Genomic DNA, 19,137 nt, shown 5'->3' with positions numbered 1-19,137 from the left:
ATATTATTTATTTAGGTTATCGAGATTGTGTATTTTAAGTTGTAGAGGCTTTGGGCTCCGATGGGAAGGGAACATATAATTTTTTGAAGTTATAGAGGTTTTTAATTTATTGAGGTTTGACCTATCGAGGTTCTACTGTATTTTCAAAAAGAAAAGATTCAAATGGTGAAATGGTATTATGGGAACCATTCTATTGTAGAAATAATACAGTTATTTATTGCTGCTTTTTAAAAACAATAACTTTTTAAAAAATGTTTTCCGATGAATCTTCATTCACAATCCATAAACGTCATAATCCATCTGTCGTCCGCTATTGGTCTAGGGAAAAGAAACATTTGAGTATTGCTGTGAAAACACAATTCCCAAAGAAATTAAATGTGTGGACTGGCATTTATAACGATAATATAATTGGTACATTTTTTATTACGGGAAATCTGAATGGACAAAAGTAACTAGATTTATTACGCAATCAGATTATTCCAGCAGTTCGAAACCTTGCGGTCAACTTCGATGATGTTTGGTTTCAACAGGATGGTTGCCCAGCACATAATGCAATCGAAGTTACAAATTATTTGGAACAAACATTTCCTGGACGAATAATTTCTACACGAGGAACAATAAAATGGCCCCCTAGATCACCAGATTTAGCACCTTTGGTATTTTATTTCTTAGGAATGCTAAAATCAAAATTATATCGGCATGAATTCGAACGAGCCACCAATTTAGCAGAATTGTAAAAAAAAAATTGTTCAACTTTGTAGTCGAGTACAACCAAATCAGCTAAATGCAATGAGACTTGCTTTAATTGATAGATTCGGATTTTGTTTAGCTTAAAATGGTGATTTGTTTGAACATTTAATTGGTTAAAGATTTTTTAAAAATGCCATTAATTTTAATTATTTAGAATAATTTTTTTGATTGGTTTTTTTCTTATAAAAATAATATTTATATTTAGTTAATGTTTGTTAAGTTAATTATTGTTTTATTTCCTAGCTACCACAGCTAAAAATCTACAAAAATTACATTTAAAACTCGAATACCTAAAGTGTTTGAGTTTTTCTTAAAGATTTACCGACGAAAAGTTGGCGACGAAATAATTTTATGCAAAGAACTGCACCCCATCAATGTCTGATAATTACTGTCGGTCATCACTCATCGGTGTATTTTTATGCCGCTTCGCACTGTAAAAGAAGGCGTTGCTTAAAATTTTAAACTTTTCAGGGGAATAATGCTTTGTTGCCACACATAAACTACTTAAATCACTGTTCTTTGTTAACTAATAAAGTAATTAATAAAATCGATTAGAAAATAACAATTACGTGGCTACTTTATTTGAATTTTTTTGGGACAATATTAATTTTTATTCTACAATGAACTGTAGTGGATTTAAATATTATTTTAGACTCATGTATCGGACTAAAATTTTAGAAGGAAAGATGTAACAGAAATAATAGCAACACTGTTTAAAAGTCATACCTACTTCGTCGAGATGATGACTGCCTCTCACTTCTATTCAAACAATTAAGTGTTATCTTTGTTCCACATACTGAATAACGTATACGGTAGTTGAAAATTTGCCGAATCTGTATATATATATATATATATATATATATATATATATATATATATATATATATATATCTATATATATATAGATATATGTGCTGTGACTATTTTTCCGAGTTTGACTCCGCGTTGTAAAATGCTGGTTTTCTTGAAAACCATTGTTTTGGCGACGTTTCGGCAAGGTCTCACTTGCCATTCTCAAGCCTGGTGGATCTACTTCTCGTCGTTACTCGATTAGTACTGTTACTTACTTAAGTTACTTACTCGAGTAACTGTCGTTACTCGATTAGAAGTACTAATCGAGTAACGACGAGAAGTAGATCCACCAGGCTTGAGAATGGCAAGTGAGACCTTGCCGAAACGTCGCCAAAACAATGGTTTTCAAGAAAACCAGCATTTTACAACGCGGAGTCAAACCCGGAAAAATAGTGACAGCACATATAGCTCCCGCGGAAACCTCAAAACAAACATATATATATATATATATATATATATATATATATATATATATATATATATATATATATATATCCATTTTTTTTTCGTTTCGATCTCCAATCCGGAAATCAGAAATTTTTAATACAATTAATTGTAGTTTAATTCTATATAAATACAATATTTTACTTAAACATGTCAAGAAAACAGCTTTAGAACTATTCACAGTTTAATTTTTACACAGCTCTCAAAGTTAAAGTATACAAGGTGCCAAATTAAAAAAAAATTATGCGTGTCTAAATATTTAAAATCTTTATAAATAAGAATAAAATCTTTAAAATCTATTATATATATATATATATATATATATATATATATATATATATATATATATATATATATATATATATATATATATATATATATATGTGGCTAAACACCCCTTTAGGGGTTACGCCGCTTACACTCTCTAGATCTATGTTTTGAGGTAGATCAGTCCTCATGTTCCTTATTTAATTTTCTCAGTTATTTTTCTCCATTGTGTCCTATCTCTGGTTTTTCCTTTCCACTGTCGTATGCCCGCCTTGTTGAGATCATTTACAACTTCTTGTAACCATGTAGATCTTGGTCTTCCACGTCTTCTTTTGCCAGCTGGTGTCCATTCCAATATTGAGAATATCGTCGTAGTTGATCCTGATCTCCATACGTGTCCTAGCCATTTTGCTCTTTGTTGTTTTATTTTACACACTATATCTTCCTTAATTTCTTCCAGTAGCTCAAGGTTCGTTCTTTGTCTAAATTCATTTTCATTTATTTTTATTGGTCCCAGTATTGCTCTTAGTATTTTTCTTTCTTGTATTCTAAGGTTTTCCTCTTGTTTTTTTGTCATGCTGAGGGTTTCGGCTGCATACATCATCGTCGGTCGAATTATTGTTTTGTATACCTTCATTTTCGATTTCTTACTCAATAGTTTATTTTTTAGTAATTTCTTATTTGCATGGAAGGTCTTATTTGCTGTAATAATCCTTTCTTTGATTTCTGTTTCTCTTTCTCCATTGTTTGTTATTAATATTCCCAAGTACTTAAATTTTTCGACTTCTTCAAAAATGTATTCGCCTAGTCTAACCTTTTTGTTTTCGAAGTTTTTATCAAATCTCATTATTTTTGTTTTTTCTTGGTTTATTTTTAATCCCATTACTTTTCCTTCTGTTACCATTTCATTTAACATTTTTTCCATTGTTTTTCTATTTTTTGTTATTAGCACAATATCGTCAGCGTATGCTATTATTTGTCCTTCTCTAGTTCTAAGGGTACCTTTGTTTATTTTCCTGACGATGTATTCCAGGGCAAGATTAAACAGGGTTGCTGATAACGAATCTCCTTGTCTAACCCCTTTATTTATGACAAATTCTTCTGTGTCTCCTACTTGAGTTTTTATACTCACTACAGTTCTACTCATTGTCATTTTTATTAATCGTCTTAATTTGTTTTGTATTCCCATTTCTTTCAGAGCTACCATTAATTTTGATCTTTTTATTGTATCAAATGCTTGCTGAAAATCTATAAAAAGCAGTTCAATTTCTATTTTATATCCATGAGCTTTTTCCATAATTTGTTTAACTGTATGTATGGCATCTGTTGTAGACTTTCCCTTAATAAATCCGCATTGATAGTGTCCTATGATATTCGTCATAGCGTTGGTCAGTCTTCGATGTATTAAGGTCGACATAATTTTATATGCTGTGTTTAATAGCGTCAGTCCTCTGTAGTTATTACACATTTGTTGGTCTCCTTTTTTATGAATCGTGATAATTTGTCCTTTGTTCCATTCTTCCGGCATTTTTTCTTCGTCCCATATGTCTTTTATTAAATTGTACAGTTTTTCTTTTAATTCTTCACCACCATATTTTATAAGTTCCATATTGATCCCGTCTGATCCTGAAGATTTACCATTACGGCTGCTATTTATAATTTCCTCAACTTCCTCTTTTGTTGGTCTTTCTAGCTGGTTTCCTAACATCATTGTCTCTTCTTCTACGTTTTCATTTAGGTCTTGATCTTCTTGCTCTGTTAATAATTCTTTAAAATAGTGAGTCCAAATTTCTTTATACTCTTCATCATTTTCTGATACTTTTCCATTTTTATCTTTTATGCCTTTTATCTTTCCTTTAAAAGTTTTGTTTTGCTCGCTAATTTTCTTATAAAATGCTTTTGTGTTTCTGTTCTTACTTTCTTTTTCTATTTCTTTTATCTTATCATCTAACCAGGCACGTTTAATTTTCCTTATTTTTTTCTTACATTCATTCCTTATTCTATTGTATTCTTCCCTATAATCCTGTCTATTTGTTCTTATCCACATTTGTCTAATTTCTATCTTCTTTTTTAGCATGTTATGGCATTCTTCATTATACCATTCTTGTTTTTTTTTGTTTCTTTTTATTCCTATGTGTACATCCGCTGTTTCATTTATACATTTTTTTAAATTTCTCCATTCTGTTTCTATATCCTTTGTATATTTACACTGTTCCTTTAGTTTTTTGTTCATGTCATCAGCATACTTAATCCTTATGTCTGGAGCATTCAGTTTTTCTACGTACCATTTGTCTTTCATTGTCGTGTTTTTTAGAGTTCTTTTGACTTTTTGTTTTACCTTTGCAGTCACCATAAAATGATCTGTGTCTGCATGCGCACCTCTGTAAGTTCTCACGTCCGTAACCGATATTTGTTTCCTTCTTGTAATCAGAATATGGTCTATTTGGGACCATGTTTTTTGGTCTGGGGAAATCCATGTTACTTTATGGTATTTAGGATGTTCGAAATTTGTACTAATGATAATCATATTGGTACTAGCTGCTAGGTTACATAATCTTTGACCATTGTCATTTGTTTTTTCGTGTAATGTGTGTTTACCTGCTACTTGGTTAATGTAGTCTTCCTTACCTACTTGGGCGTTAAAATCTCCCATTACCAGTATTGTGTCTTCTCTAGGTAAATTCTCCATTTCTCGTTCAAGTTCCTCATACATTTTGTCTTTTTCCTCCGCAGCAGCACTTTCAGTTGGAGCATATACGTTTATGATTGATATATTAAATGGTTTGGCGTTAATTCTCAGGTAAGCCATACGTTCATTTATTGGTTTAAATTGCATAATGTTATTTTTTATTTTTCCCATAATTATGAAAGCAACTCCATATTGACCTTGTTTTCCATGTCCCGAATACTGTAGTGTGTAGTTTTTTTTTATTTATTTCTCCTTGACCTGCCCATCTAATTTCTTGAATCACTGCAATATCAATTTGGTATCTTTCTAGTTCTGAGACAATCTCCTGCATTTTTCCTGGTTCAAGCATTGTTCTGATGTTCCACGTACTTATTTTTAGTTCATCGCGTTTTTTCATTTTTCTATTATATTTTTTCCTGCTCGTCTGTTTTATCTTATCTAATCTATTCATGTCCTTTTCCTTTGTCATTTTCGTTTCCGTTTTTTGTTGTGTGTACGATATTTGTTGTTTTATCGGTTTTTTGGCGTGTCTTGGTTTGCCTTTTCCAGTTCATTCTTCTCTTTGTTCCATTTCCATATAGCCCCGTCAATATTTAATTTTTGATAACCTACTCTGGTGTTCATACCTTTTTCTTGTTGAAATTTTGCAATTTTCCGTATTTCTTGTTGGATCTTCATCTCTTCTTGCGTTAGATCGTTATTGATGTACATTTCTGGCTTTGATGCCCTTAGTTTGTTTTTGTTCTTCATGATTTTAATTTTTTCATTTCTGTTTTTTAGTTTTACAAGACATGTTTTGTCGCCTATTTTATAAGCATCTTCTATTTCTACTTTAATGCCTAATTCTTTTTCCACGAAATTTGCCATAATCTCGTTGACTACATTTGGGTTATTTGTATCCATCGGTAGACCCTGGACAATAACATTGTTAGCCTTTCTCTCTTTCTCGAGCTGTTCTACCTTCATTTTCACTATCTTTAGTTCCTGCTTCATTTCATCATTTTCCTTTTTTAGTTGTTGGTTACTTTGTTTGAATTCATTTATTTCTTTTTTTAATTCTCTGAGGTCATTTCTATATTCTCGTTGTTCTTCTTTTATTCCTTTTACCTCCGTTGTTAGATGTTTTGTTTGATCTGTTAAATTTTGCATCATTTTTAAAAGCTGATCTATTTTGTTTTCATCTTTCTGTTGTTTGGTTGGTGTTCTGGTAAGTTTCTTGCTCTTGTTGAAAATATCTTCATCATCTTCCTTTCGACTTCTTTTTTTATTGTCTTCTGAGGTGTAGTCATCATCGCTATCCATTTTTATTTCTTTTTTATGTATTTTTTACTCTATATTATAGCAAGCGGTAAGTTCTAGTTCTCCGGTCAACCCGTCAGAAGCTCTAGAACTTCTCAAGCAATAATTGAGTATGAAATTTAAATTTATTAAATATTTTATTTCTTCTAAATTTTGTTTATTTAGTTAATATTATTAATTAGCGGATTTCCTTTCTTGGATTTTTGAAACTTTTTGGATAACCGGCAACGTCGCATTCAATTTGATCAAGACTTGTCTTCTTATCTGTTATTAAAAGAACTGGAATTTCTAAATGTCGTTTTGTTTTGAATACAATAAAATGTTTTAAAACTTACTTACAGGTCACTTTTTGCCAATTTTCTTTGCACTGCAGAGAGTTTATGTCCTCATACAATTTTTCACGTATAGTTTGGATTTTATTTCTCACTATTACCTCAAAAATCGGAATAAACACTGGTAAAAATGTTTAACACTTTTATTTCGCACAACGCGCTTTAAAATCTATTACAAAAAAGAATAATTATTATACCACAGAACAACAGAACAGGAAAAATGCAAATAATTTAAATTTAAAATAAAATAATAAAGTATTTGATTACGAAAAAAGATGTCCATTATCTAACCTATATTGCATCCCGCATATTTAAAAATAATTTTAAAATATAGAGCCATACCCTGTCCCTAAATTTCTCACAAAACTACCTTTTGTATCTCCTCTAACAACGAAAATCTCAAAACCTAAAATATAAACTGATCACCCTGTATATTCCACATAATGTTCCGATTGTTTTGGCGGCCAGTGGTTGGAAAACGACACCTTTGAAGAAAATTGGATTTGTTTTAAGGAAAAACACCGAGCAATCAATAGACTGTACTGATGGGATGGGAAATTGAATCGAACAATGGGTAGACACAGACACAGATCCAATTTACTGGAATTTGTAAGATGTTTAAAACAAGACTGCATTCAACGTTTCTTAAAAATTTCTGGGGTTTTGCTAAAATATGAGATAAAACCCTTTGTGTAATTGAGGTTTAAAAAGAACGTATTTTTAGGAATATTTAGAAATTTTAACATCAAATAAAATGATAATATATGTAGCCATCGAAAATATCGTAATTAAGAGAGGCCACGGAGTGACATATTTATATGGGCTGGCAGTATCTTAGTCACTATACTAAATGGCGTGATATTTAATGTTTGGAATTGTTAAGTAAAGTTTGGTTACGCCTATATTTTAACAAATGTGTTTGGCAATATTATGCAGAATTTTATTTAATACAGTTTATATCGAAAAATATAAAAACTTTAAAGTAAACAACTAACTGAAAACAGTGTTAACGCATTAACTGCCACCAAAAGAGTGTTAGATAAGTTCCCCAGGTGCCAAAGTGAAAAATACTTACAAAACAATGTTTATTTATACAAATGGTTAATAATACAAAGTAAGTTTCCATTCTCACAAATTAAAAAAAAATAGCAAGATCATCGGTGATCCTAATGGCACACATATTACACACGTATGATGTGCCACTAGTAACACCGGTGATCTGAACAATTTAATGCTTTTTAGTGAAACATGTCACACAGTAAAATTTTTCGCAAACATTACAAAATGTAGAAACAACTTTTGAGCTCCTTTACTGCCTTTTGTGGCTGTACCTGACCTCTTTAGAGCAGCGGATCGAAAGTGCGAATTGTCGTGATAGTTGCCAACCCTCTTAGAGGAGATGACGCATGAAGAAGAAGAACTTCCTTTTGTTGCATCTGTTTTAGTGTAATATTAGTTACAACGTTTTCTCTTCTTCCTATTGCTTGTAGTTTTGGTGTCAAATGTAACAAGGATATGCTTTACAGTAGTAATAAGATAGCTTGCTGTTTTAGTGTGTTCAATGAATCATATATTATTAAACTATTGATGACAGATGTATTCAATAAAACTCTAATTGAAGCTTTGTAGTACCACCGAATAGTTTGTCTCAGACGTGATAAATAGCTTGCGAGTTAATCTGACAAGTCAACACCATCTTTACATTTGTTGTAGTCTATAATTGCTTTAGATTTAATTATAGCTGCATCATCTTTCTTAAGTTTATCTGTATCTTATATGTCGATTCCATGTCTAGTCGTCAGGAAGAGGACATCACGTTTATCGTGTCATTTGCCTATTACAATGCAATCACGATGGTCATTTCCAATTATCTCTCATTTTTTAAATTTTGCTGAAGGTGTATCTTCTGGAATATATTTTCTGTTTTAAGTAGTGTCCCTAATAAGTGACTATTACCATCCAATAATTGTTTTGCCCAAGGCGCAGACGTGTTGTAATTATCGGTTAGTACTACTATCCCTTTTTGTAGATAGTCTTTTGATAAATCTAGTTCAATTTTTCCCGATAAATCCTGCCCTTTATTAGCCAGTTATCCGGTATATGTAATCATTTTTAAAGTATAACCTGCAGGATTACATAATTTAGACAGTTTCAAGCCATAGCGGTTGTAGCATTTGAAAATTCTTTGGATATGTATTGAAATTCCCTCGTATTTGTTAAAATATCAAAGAATATTTTAGTGACGTATAAAGTTTTCTGTTTTTGCCCATTTTCGTGGAAATGTGTAGTAGCAGTGTAAAGTAAATTGTGAAGTATGTGTAGTTACAGAGGAGGTTAAAAAAGTATTTAAGAGATTTGTGTCGCCTGCAGCAATTCTGAGTTCCAGTTTCCTGTTTTTTTAAGAAGTCCAGTCTGAAGTTTGTGTCTAGTGCCGCCCATTTCAGGCCTCCATGTCCTAAGCAGAGGACATGGAGGTTCGTTTCGAGATATTTTTTCCACAGTTTAAAGTGTGCAGTTTATGCGTGGCAGAGAAGGTAATCCCAGAACTTTTTCAGTGTATTTTAGTGAAAATCCAGGTAACTGTTTGGTTTAATTTCAAAATAAAGTAAACTTTTAACAAAACACAAAAAACTGTGTTTCGAAACTATTTTACGGATTTAATATCAGATGTCGCTATTGCGTCCGTTTCGAAGCCATTTTATCGTTGCTTCACAAAGACAGGAAAAGATTAATTTTCACGTTGAGAAAGCCTATGAATAACTGTTCTGATGAGCTTTATTAAAGCGAAATACGTATCAACAGATACATAGACTATTTTTGCGTGAAAGGAAATCTTGACTGTCTTTAATTTTATTTTTATTCGGATCTACTCTGTATGAGTACAAGAAACCAATTCGCTAACGATTTCTGCTTAGCTGAGGAGAAATGTCGTGGAATGCAAATTTTAGATTCCCCATGTCTCTATTAACATCTTTATCAGCGTCTGTTATACCTTGCATTTATAGAAGGTTCAGATTAAGGCAGTTATCTGAATTGTGGTTCGAAACTATTTTACGGATTTAATATCAGATGTCGCTATTGCGTCCGTTTCGAAGCCATTTTATCGTTGCTTCACAAAGACAGGAAAAGATTAATTTTCACGTTGAGAAAGCCTATGAATAACTGTTCTGATGAGCTTTATTAAAGCGAAATACGTATCAACAGATACATAGACTATTTTTGCGTGAAAGGAAATCTTGACTGTCTTTAATTTTATTTTTAAAAAAAGTAACTTTACTAGCACCATTTTTCATTAATTAAATGTAAACAAAAACATTAAAGTTTCTGTAAAATAGATACTGTAATATTTTATAATATAATAATGTAATAAAATACATATACTTACCTCATATAATTTCAAATTCACCAAAAAAAAACTGCTAATTCCGTAGAAAAACTTGATAATGAGTGCTACTAATCGTTTCTATAAGTCCTTATTATCAACTCTCGTTACAAGTTATTTACGACATTATCGCACCTAACAAAAGAATATAAAGCTATGGGTTGCTAGTGTGTCACAGTAAAACTATTTGAGCGTCTTCACAGTGTCGACCGGTATAATAATTCTGAAAGTTAAATACGCACAAGTAACACCGGTGATCCTAATAGCACAATTTTGATATGTTAGTGAGGATCGCCGGTGATACTTGTGGCAGCCAATGTGTTAACTGCAAAATGAGAGTACATTACTAATGCTAGTAATATTGCACAGCAATTTAGCGAGCAACACAGAAAAAGTATTCAGATTTTTTTGATGGCGAAAAAGTAAACAGGAACAATGAAATCCCATCTCCAACTAAGTATTTAATTAATATTTAAATATATTTAATAATTATTTCTGGTTTTTTATTTATAACCAATTTAAAACCTAGAATATTCAGAAATGGTGCACAAAGTGGTGTTTTGTTTGTTGCTAAAAAGAGTTAGTAGACTTAATGAATAAAATTCTCAAAAATTTATGTTATTTAAGTAATATCCAAAGTTGGAATATATTTTATCATAAGAAAAAATATTTGTATAATCTTCTGTAAAATACATTTTATCAAATTAAATATGAAAAGTAGGTACAACTTATAAAATTTTATTGTATACCACTTTACCAATTATTTACCGCTTTCTAATAAATTTATAACACATAATATCTAAAAGGACCATCTCAAAGTCTACAATTTTTGCAGATTGGACATTGTAAATTTAATTTCAACTGAAGTAAAAACAAAGATTCGTGTGACGATGAGTATCAGGCGATAACAAAGGAAAAGAAGAAGATCAAACAACAATTATTAAGAGACAATAGAGATTGTCAAAAACAAGAATGGTTCAAGGAAAACTTAAAGCCCTGTGTAGAAAGAAAAAGGGGTAGGTGTCATAATCAGTTTAATAAAAAGAGATAGAAGAAAATTTCAAAAAACAAAGAAATTAGAAAGATGGGAAAAGGTTACGAAAGTTACTGTATATGAAAAGCGATGGCGGAAATTTAATTAGTGAATTGGTAGAAATAATGATGGAGTGAAAAAACCACTTAAAAGAGATATTAAATGGTGAGGTATAGCGCGAAGCAATAGTCAACTGGGCAGTGAGAGAAAATGAGATAGTTAAAAGGCAGCCTACAGTGGAGAAGGTTGTGACAGCAATAATAGAAATTAAAAATAACAGAAATCCTGGGAAAAATGACATATGCATAGAAATAATAAATTTTGTTGAGAAGAGATCAACTGCAGAGAACGATATATCAACTAATAGTGCGAATATGAAAAAAAGAAATAATAATATATGTAGCGAGAATACGCGAGTTCTACATATGCTCGCTGCATAAAAAAGAAGATACACTGAAGTGTGACAACCACGTAGACAGTCCGATAAGTACTTAGCCTCTCCGCCCCATGGAGCCACTATTCTCAAGAGAAATCTATCGTGTAAAACATTCTCGTAGATGACTAATGATAAAATTTCGGCCGAATCGGACTCGTAGTTTTGTTTCGAACGCGTGTGAAAGCAGTCGTGTCCGCTGATTTTAGAAAAATGGGAAAAGAGCAATATCGGTCGGTGATTCGATTATTGTTTTTGCAAGGAAAATCGCGTATCGAAATCATAGAGCGCTTGGATGTTGTGTACTGTGACTCCTTCGATCTTTTTCTTTTGGTGCCTATCCTCTATGGATGTTGGCAATCACGTTAGTCCATACAACTTTGTTGACAGTTGCTCTAAATAGATGTATGGTAGTCATTCCTGCCCACTGTCTGATGTTCTTCAACCACGATGTCCTTCTGCGCCCTTAACATCTTTTACCTTCTATCTTGCCTTGTAAAATTAGTTTAATTAGATTTTTCAATAATTTTTCTTCGTAAAGTTCTTGTTGATTATGGTACACCAGCATTACTGGGGTCCTTCATCATTTTTGGGTTCCGCGCTAATGAGCATTCGCATTCTTTGTTTTGCCATCTAGTCTCCATTCCTATATTGAGAATATTACCATAGTAGATCCTGCTGTCCATGTTCTAGCCATTTTGCCCTCGGTTGTTTTATATCATGATCTTTATGCTAATTATTTTCTGTTAATTAATATTATTCTAATTATTATCTAGATTTATTTTTTCTAATACTCTAAAGTCTTCCTCTTTATTTTTGGTCATACTATGGATTTCAGCGGCGTACATTATCTTCATAATTTATTTTCGCATTATTTTTTATTATTTATAAATGACTGTCATTCTACTAAACTATCTACAATCCGAAATATATTATCAAATACAGCAATTTAAAATCCAAATAGATCTAACATTTTTTGCATCGATGTCCGTTTCGCCAGGGTGTCTTGAATTTTATTGGTGTCTGCGTCTCCCGGCAATCTTTTAGACTCTTCGTCATCGCTATAGAAGGCAACCCCTACGCCTCTATTTTGTGCTTCTTCCCATTTTATTTTTTGAAAATAGAATTTGTGGCCATTTTGTTTTTGGTTATGATTTTCTGTTTCTGTCAAAGCTGCCCTGAAAATTTCCTGTCTTTTACTGATTTTTTAGTTCTATTCTTGATCGTCTTTTGGGCCTCTTTTTTGTCTTTTGGGTCTCTTGGCCTCTTGATGCTACTTTCTTTTTCTTATCCTTATTGGAATTGAAAAGTATTTTTATCCTTTTATAAATTTTCTACGTTTGAAACTCTCTTATTCCTTTGCATTTTCTTTTGATTTCCTCGGTGTTCTTATTTTTCGTCTTTTTCTTCATTTACCATACTTAGATTCGCTTTTTTCTTTTTTATTTTCTGTCCATTTCTACTTTTGTCTCAGTTACGTCCTCAGTATTTTCTTCATCTGAGAGATCTTTTTTTCCTTTCGTTGCAGTAAGAGTATATTCTGTTTTTGTGTCTATCGCTCTGTTTTTTAGAATTAGTTGGACCTACCTCCATTCTCCTTTCTGCTCCTTTTTTCTCCACCTTATTTCTGGTCTCCCCTTTCAATTTATTTTTTGACCGTCTACCGCACTAAAATTCGTTAAAACCCATTCAATGGTCAGAATTCACAATTTCGTGCAGATCTGGGGATCCCTATGATAATTTAGATGAATCAGCAATTTAATAAAACCGAACATTAATCCACGTACTTTAACACGCCGCGATTCCATAAAAAACCTCTCTCGCGAACAGTTGAAACCCAAATTGCGGCATTGAAAATAAAGTCATGAATGTTATTTGTCGGCTATTGGGTGAGTAGTATAGTGACAAATGGACAACCGCCCGATGAACGTTTAGTATGATTTCACAGCACACATTTATTCTGATGAAATTGGGCCACACAAGCATACCGGGATAATTAAATTTTTGTTTTTCCCATACCAGTAAACTACGCTATTTTCAATATACTTTAGATTGAAAATTTTTTTTTTCCGCGTGCGAATAAAATGTTAAATGAAAACTTGAATAACAATGTATTTTCTAAAGTCAATCAGGATATACTGAGTAGGATGTTGGTAATATCACCAAAATCTGTATTTTTTAATAGGTTTTGAATCTCTCTTACAGTAATCGCTGCCTTCTTCGTTAGTGGAGTAGGTACTCTAACATGATCGTTTAAATAATGCCATAAAACTCAATATCAATAATTCTAAATGTTTCTCAGGTACACCTTTGTATTTTTATATCCTAAGCAACATTGTATTATCTAAAATAAATTATTGGACTTATTTCTGTACAATTAACAATGGGTAGATTTTCAAAATTTTCAGTTCGTTTTTGGCAGTGGTCAGGTAAAGTTCTTATCAGTGCGTGAACGAGTCTTCATTAAGTGTTTGTTTATTTCTTTTTTGATTGTTATGATCGGGGATTCGGACGGAAGATATGAACCTCCTGATGGAAAAAGTATAATTATAGATGAAGTGAATATGGACTTTAGCGGAAATGGAAAAAGCGACGAAACAGGTGGTATTGAAAAAATAATAAAACAAAAAAATAAATATAGTTCAACGGACCGAGGTCCATATTATGTATTTGTGCAAAGTAAAGAAGGAAACATAGGTAAGTTTCATAAAATTTCTACTGCTACATTAATTTTAAACGCAGAACCGGAGATCAGGGATAACATTTTAAATATTTTTGTAACTGGTAGAAATAAAGTTAAAGTCGAATTAAATTCATTCAATAGTGCCAACAAATTAGTCGAATCTAAAGTATTTCAGGAAAAAATTACGAGGCTTATATACCCACTTTCTTTACATACAAAAAAGGTGTAATAAAAAGTATTGACAAGGATATCAAAGATGATGATTTATTAAACATAATTAAACCTAAATATGGAAATAATTTAAAAGTTTATGAAATAAGGAGAATAAAACGAAAGGTAAATGGTGAGTTACTCCCTACAATGACAGTTATTGTTACTTTTAAGGGGCAAATGATACCTAAACAGGTAGTAATAGAAAAAATTATTTACGATGTAGACATATATGTTCCACGAGTACTTAATTCAATGCAGACAATGCATGAGGTACAATTACGTTAATGCACAATGTAGAGGTAAAGTTCGATGTGGAAAATGCGGCAATGAACATGAAACAAATTCTTGTAATTCGCAATTGACATCATGTATTTTATGCAAAGGAAATCATGAAGCAACGCATAGGAAAAATTGTGAAGAATTTCATCGTCAGAAACAAATTAAAACATATATGGTCACAGAAAATTTATCCTATAGTGAGGCTAATAAAAAATATGATCATATTTACGCAACGGTAACAAAGAATGTAAATAGAAGCACTCATTACTCAGTACCAGTTAAACGCAGACGAAATTTAGAAAGTTATCCTAATTATCCCCGTTCAGGATATTCTGACGAGCATAAGGAGATTCTTTCATCTCCATCTACTAGTAGTCAACCGGTATATCAAAATTATAGAAATATCCCTAACTATTCCCAATCAACAATGAGCTCAAATTCAAATAAAAACTTTAAAATAAACTCTGTGATATGATTATAAGCACTTTTAAACATGTATTAAAAATAACTCAATAACTTTAGACAATATAAAAATGTTTGACTATTTTAAAAATAATTTAAGTCGTATTCTCGCAGATAATGAATAAGTTCAAAATTGTACAGTGGAACGCTAGGTGTTAATTTCAGTGGTTATAATATATTTCGGAGAGATGGAGATGATGGTTACGGAGGATTAGCTATTTTAACTAAAAAATATATTCAGTTCACGGGTCATCCAAATCATCATAAAATCAATCAGGTTATATCAATAACAGTCAAATTAAAATCAAAAAAAGTACTTAATATGTATTCAGTGTATGTAAAACCAAATTTAAACGTATCAGAGAGTAAATGGAAAAAGTTTTTTAATAGTTTAAGTACACCATTTTTGGTGGCAGGAGACTTTAATTGTCACCATAATGCATGGGGTTGCGATCAGAATGATAGGGCTGAACTTAGTCTATTAACAGCAATAGAAAACTGTGAGTTATGTTTTTTAAATAATGGAGCCAGAACTATAATACCTAGATTATACACTAGAAATAAATCAGCTGTGGACATAACTATATATTCCAGTGACATATCTTCCTGTTTTGATTGGAACGTAAAAAATGTAGCTCTAGGTTCTGATCACTTTCCAATAATAATTGAAAGCGATGTTGATAATATAACAATAGTTAATGAGAGAACCCGATGGAACGTGAACAGAGCAGATTGGTCGTTATTTTCTTCGATTCTTGAAACTATTGACACCAAAGATATAAATACTGATGAAAATATTAATAACATATATAATACATTTATCAATATAATTAATGATGCTTGTGAATTACCAATACCTAAGAAAAAAATGACGATCAATAGTAAGTTTAATAAAAAATGGTGGAACCTAGAATGTGCACAAGCTATAAAATTTCAGCAAGAAGCTTTTTTAGAATTTAAACGAAATAGTACATATGAAAATTACATAAAATATCAGAAAGCAGAGGCAATTAAGAAAAAAACAATATTAAAAAGTAAAAAAGCTTCTTGGCGAGAATTTTGTAATAAATTAAATAAAAATACTCCGGTCCAAGAAATTTGGAAAGAAATTTAAAAAATCAAAAACCCTTATAATGTCCCAAAAATCAAGTAAAGAAAGATAATTGGACTGAAGAATTTTTAAATAAGTTAGCTCCGCCCTGGGTTTCACCAAATTTAAATGTAAACCATCCTAAAAAAGTGAATAATAATAATTCAAACTATTTGTTAAATGAATTTACTAAATACTGCTCCTGGCTTAGACAATGTCCATTATATTATGCTGTATTACTATACCGATTTTAAAAACAAATAAAGATATAGACTCAGCGGATTCATATAGAAAAATTTCGTTAGGATCGTGTATTTTAAAAACATTCGAACGGATGGTAAAGAGAAGACTTGAATTATGGTTAGAGAAAAATAACAAAATTAGTGATACACAATATGGGTTTCGTAAACTAAGATCGACATCAGAAAATATAGCTAACCTTACCCTAGACATTAATATATCCTTTTCTGAACGTAAATCCCTGGTATCTCTATTCATAGATGTAGAAGGTGCATATGATAATATCAAATTAAATATCCTCTATCATCAAATGGAGAAGATAGGAATACCCAGTGACTCTGGTAAAAGAATAATAAAATTGTATTCAAATAGGAACCTACAACTTCAAATCAATAATGAACTATTGGATCCAAGAATTTCTAATCTCGGGTTACCGCAAGGAAGCATCCTTAGTATTTTACTATATCTCATTTATACCTCAGACTTACACAAAAAAATTAATACAAGAGGAAATGTTCTACAGTTTGCTGATGATGTGTGTATATATGTACCTAAAGTTGAATCGATCAAGGTATCAATATAATGAGTGAAATGTTTTCGACAATAGAAGAGTATTATTTTAATATAGGACTCAGCATCTCTACAAAGAAAACCCAGGCATGTATATTCTCCAAAAAACATAGATTACCACAATCTATAGTATTCAATAACGTTAATTTTGAGGTTCAATCATCCATTAACTATTTGGGTATGGTAATAGATAGGAAGTTATTGTGGAACGAACACATAGGCCGCTTAATAACAAAAACAGAAAAAGGATTAAATACAATAAGATTAGTGTGTCATACAAGTTGGGGAGCTGATCCAAATGTTACGCTTACCTTTTATAAAGCTTATATTCGTTCAATAATAGATTATGGGTCAATTTTTTATAGTCAAGCAGCGAAGACTCACCTGAAGAAATTAGATAGGCTAGTAAATAAAGTCTTAAGAATAAGTATAGGTGCACTTAAGAGTACACCCATTTCAAATTTAAATGTAGAATGCAATGAACCTCCAATAAATTTCAGAAGAGATTACTTAACGGAGAAGTTTTTATTAAAAATGTACGCAAAGAAAAGTCCGGTAGTCCAAAAATGCTTTGAGCTCAGTATTTACGATCTAGTCAAGGAATATTGGCAAAAAAAATCTACAATTCCTATTATTGAATCGTACAAATACGTAAGGATACAACTTAGTAAGGACATTTCGACTTCAAGAGAATTACCATGTTTTAAAATAGAATTAGAACACTTGGACAGCATAAAAGTAGGATATCTTAGAGACTACTCAGAATTCCCACAATATATCCGGAATAGCATGTTCCAAGCTGACATAAAGTCTATGTTCCCTAATTATTCATATATTTTTTTGGATGCATCTAAATCAGATTTAAAGGTTACATCTGCCTTTTACGATCCAGATCGAAAATTTAGTACAGTAGTAGATCTAAATATTAAAACCTCGATATATACCGCTGAATTAATAGCAATATTAGAAGCACTTACATATATTAGTAATTTCTCAAGAACAAAATCTAATTACGTTATATTCTCTGATAGTAAAAGTTTAATAAAAAAAATTGAAAATATTTCTAAATATAACAATATTGGATTTAATTATTCTGAAATTATAAACCTGGTGGGTACAATAAAATTAAGAGGATCTAATGTAATGTTTTGTTGGATAAAAGCTCATTGTGGAATATTAAATAATGAAATAGTAGACAAAATTGCTAAATATAATGAACCATCTAAAGAATCAGAATATAAATATGTAATTGAAGATCTAAATTCTCATCTAAGGAAAAAAATGTTAAATTCATGGCAAACATTGTACAATTTATCCAACAAAGGATTATATTATAAAAATATAAAACCAAAAATAGAGTACTTAACATGGTTCAAAAACTCAAATTTTAATAGATATGGTTAGAATACTTTGTAGAATAAGATTTAACCATGCTCTGTCTCCGTTACATAAATTTAGAATTAATTTAGCTGAAACTCCATATTGCGAATGTGGCGAAGAAGGCTCAATTGAGCATTTAGTTTAAAATTGCTGATTAAATACACGATGTATAAACCAATTTATAATAAATATATACGAGTATATCAATAAGGAAAAAATTCGTATTAAAAGACCTTTTAATTTATCAGATTTAATAAAAACCAATAACTTGCATATATATGAAATAATTTTTCGCCACATACGTGAAATGAAATTTAATTTCTAAATATATTATGGTAACAGTGTATATGTTTCAAACATAAAAAGTTAGTTATATAAGTCCTTTGTTTTAACCCAGTTGTTAACCTTTCTATCCGTGGTCTAATTTTGTGTTGTGCAAATCGCCTTGATAGACCCCTAGGCGTATGTAATAAATCAGCAAAACCATATATTTTCCTTTCATTAAAAAAAACTAAGAAAAAAAAAATAATAAAAAAAATAAAAAAAAATAAAAAAAAAAATAAATAAAAAAAATATAATGATAATAAAAAAAATTTAACGTAGGTACGTACTTATATGTAAGTCAATAGAAGATAAGATTTTATTGTTGTTAGGTACGGGGTCTCTCTATAACAATTGTTTAAAAAAAAATTAATTAATAACTCAAAACATAATAGGCTAATAGATTATGTCTCTAGTC

This window comes from Diabrotica undecimpunctata, chromosome 8, assembly GCF_040954645.1.
Source record: "Diabrotica undecimpunctata isolate CICGRU chromosome 8, icDiaUnde3, whole genome shotgun sequence".
Classification (NCBI taxonomy): domain Eukaryota; kingdom Metazoa; phylum Arthropoda; class Insecta; order Coleoptera; family Chrysomelidae; genus Diabrotica; species Diabrotica undecimpunctata.
This window is presented reverse-complemented; position numbering follows the sequence as displayed.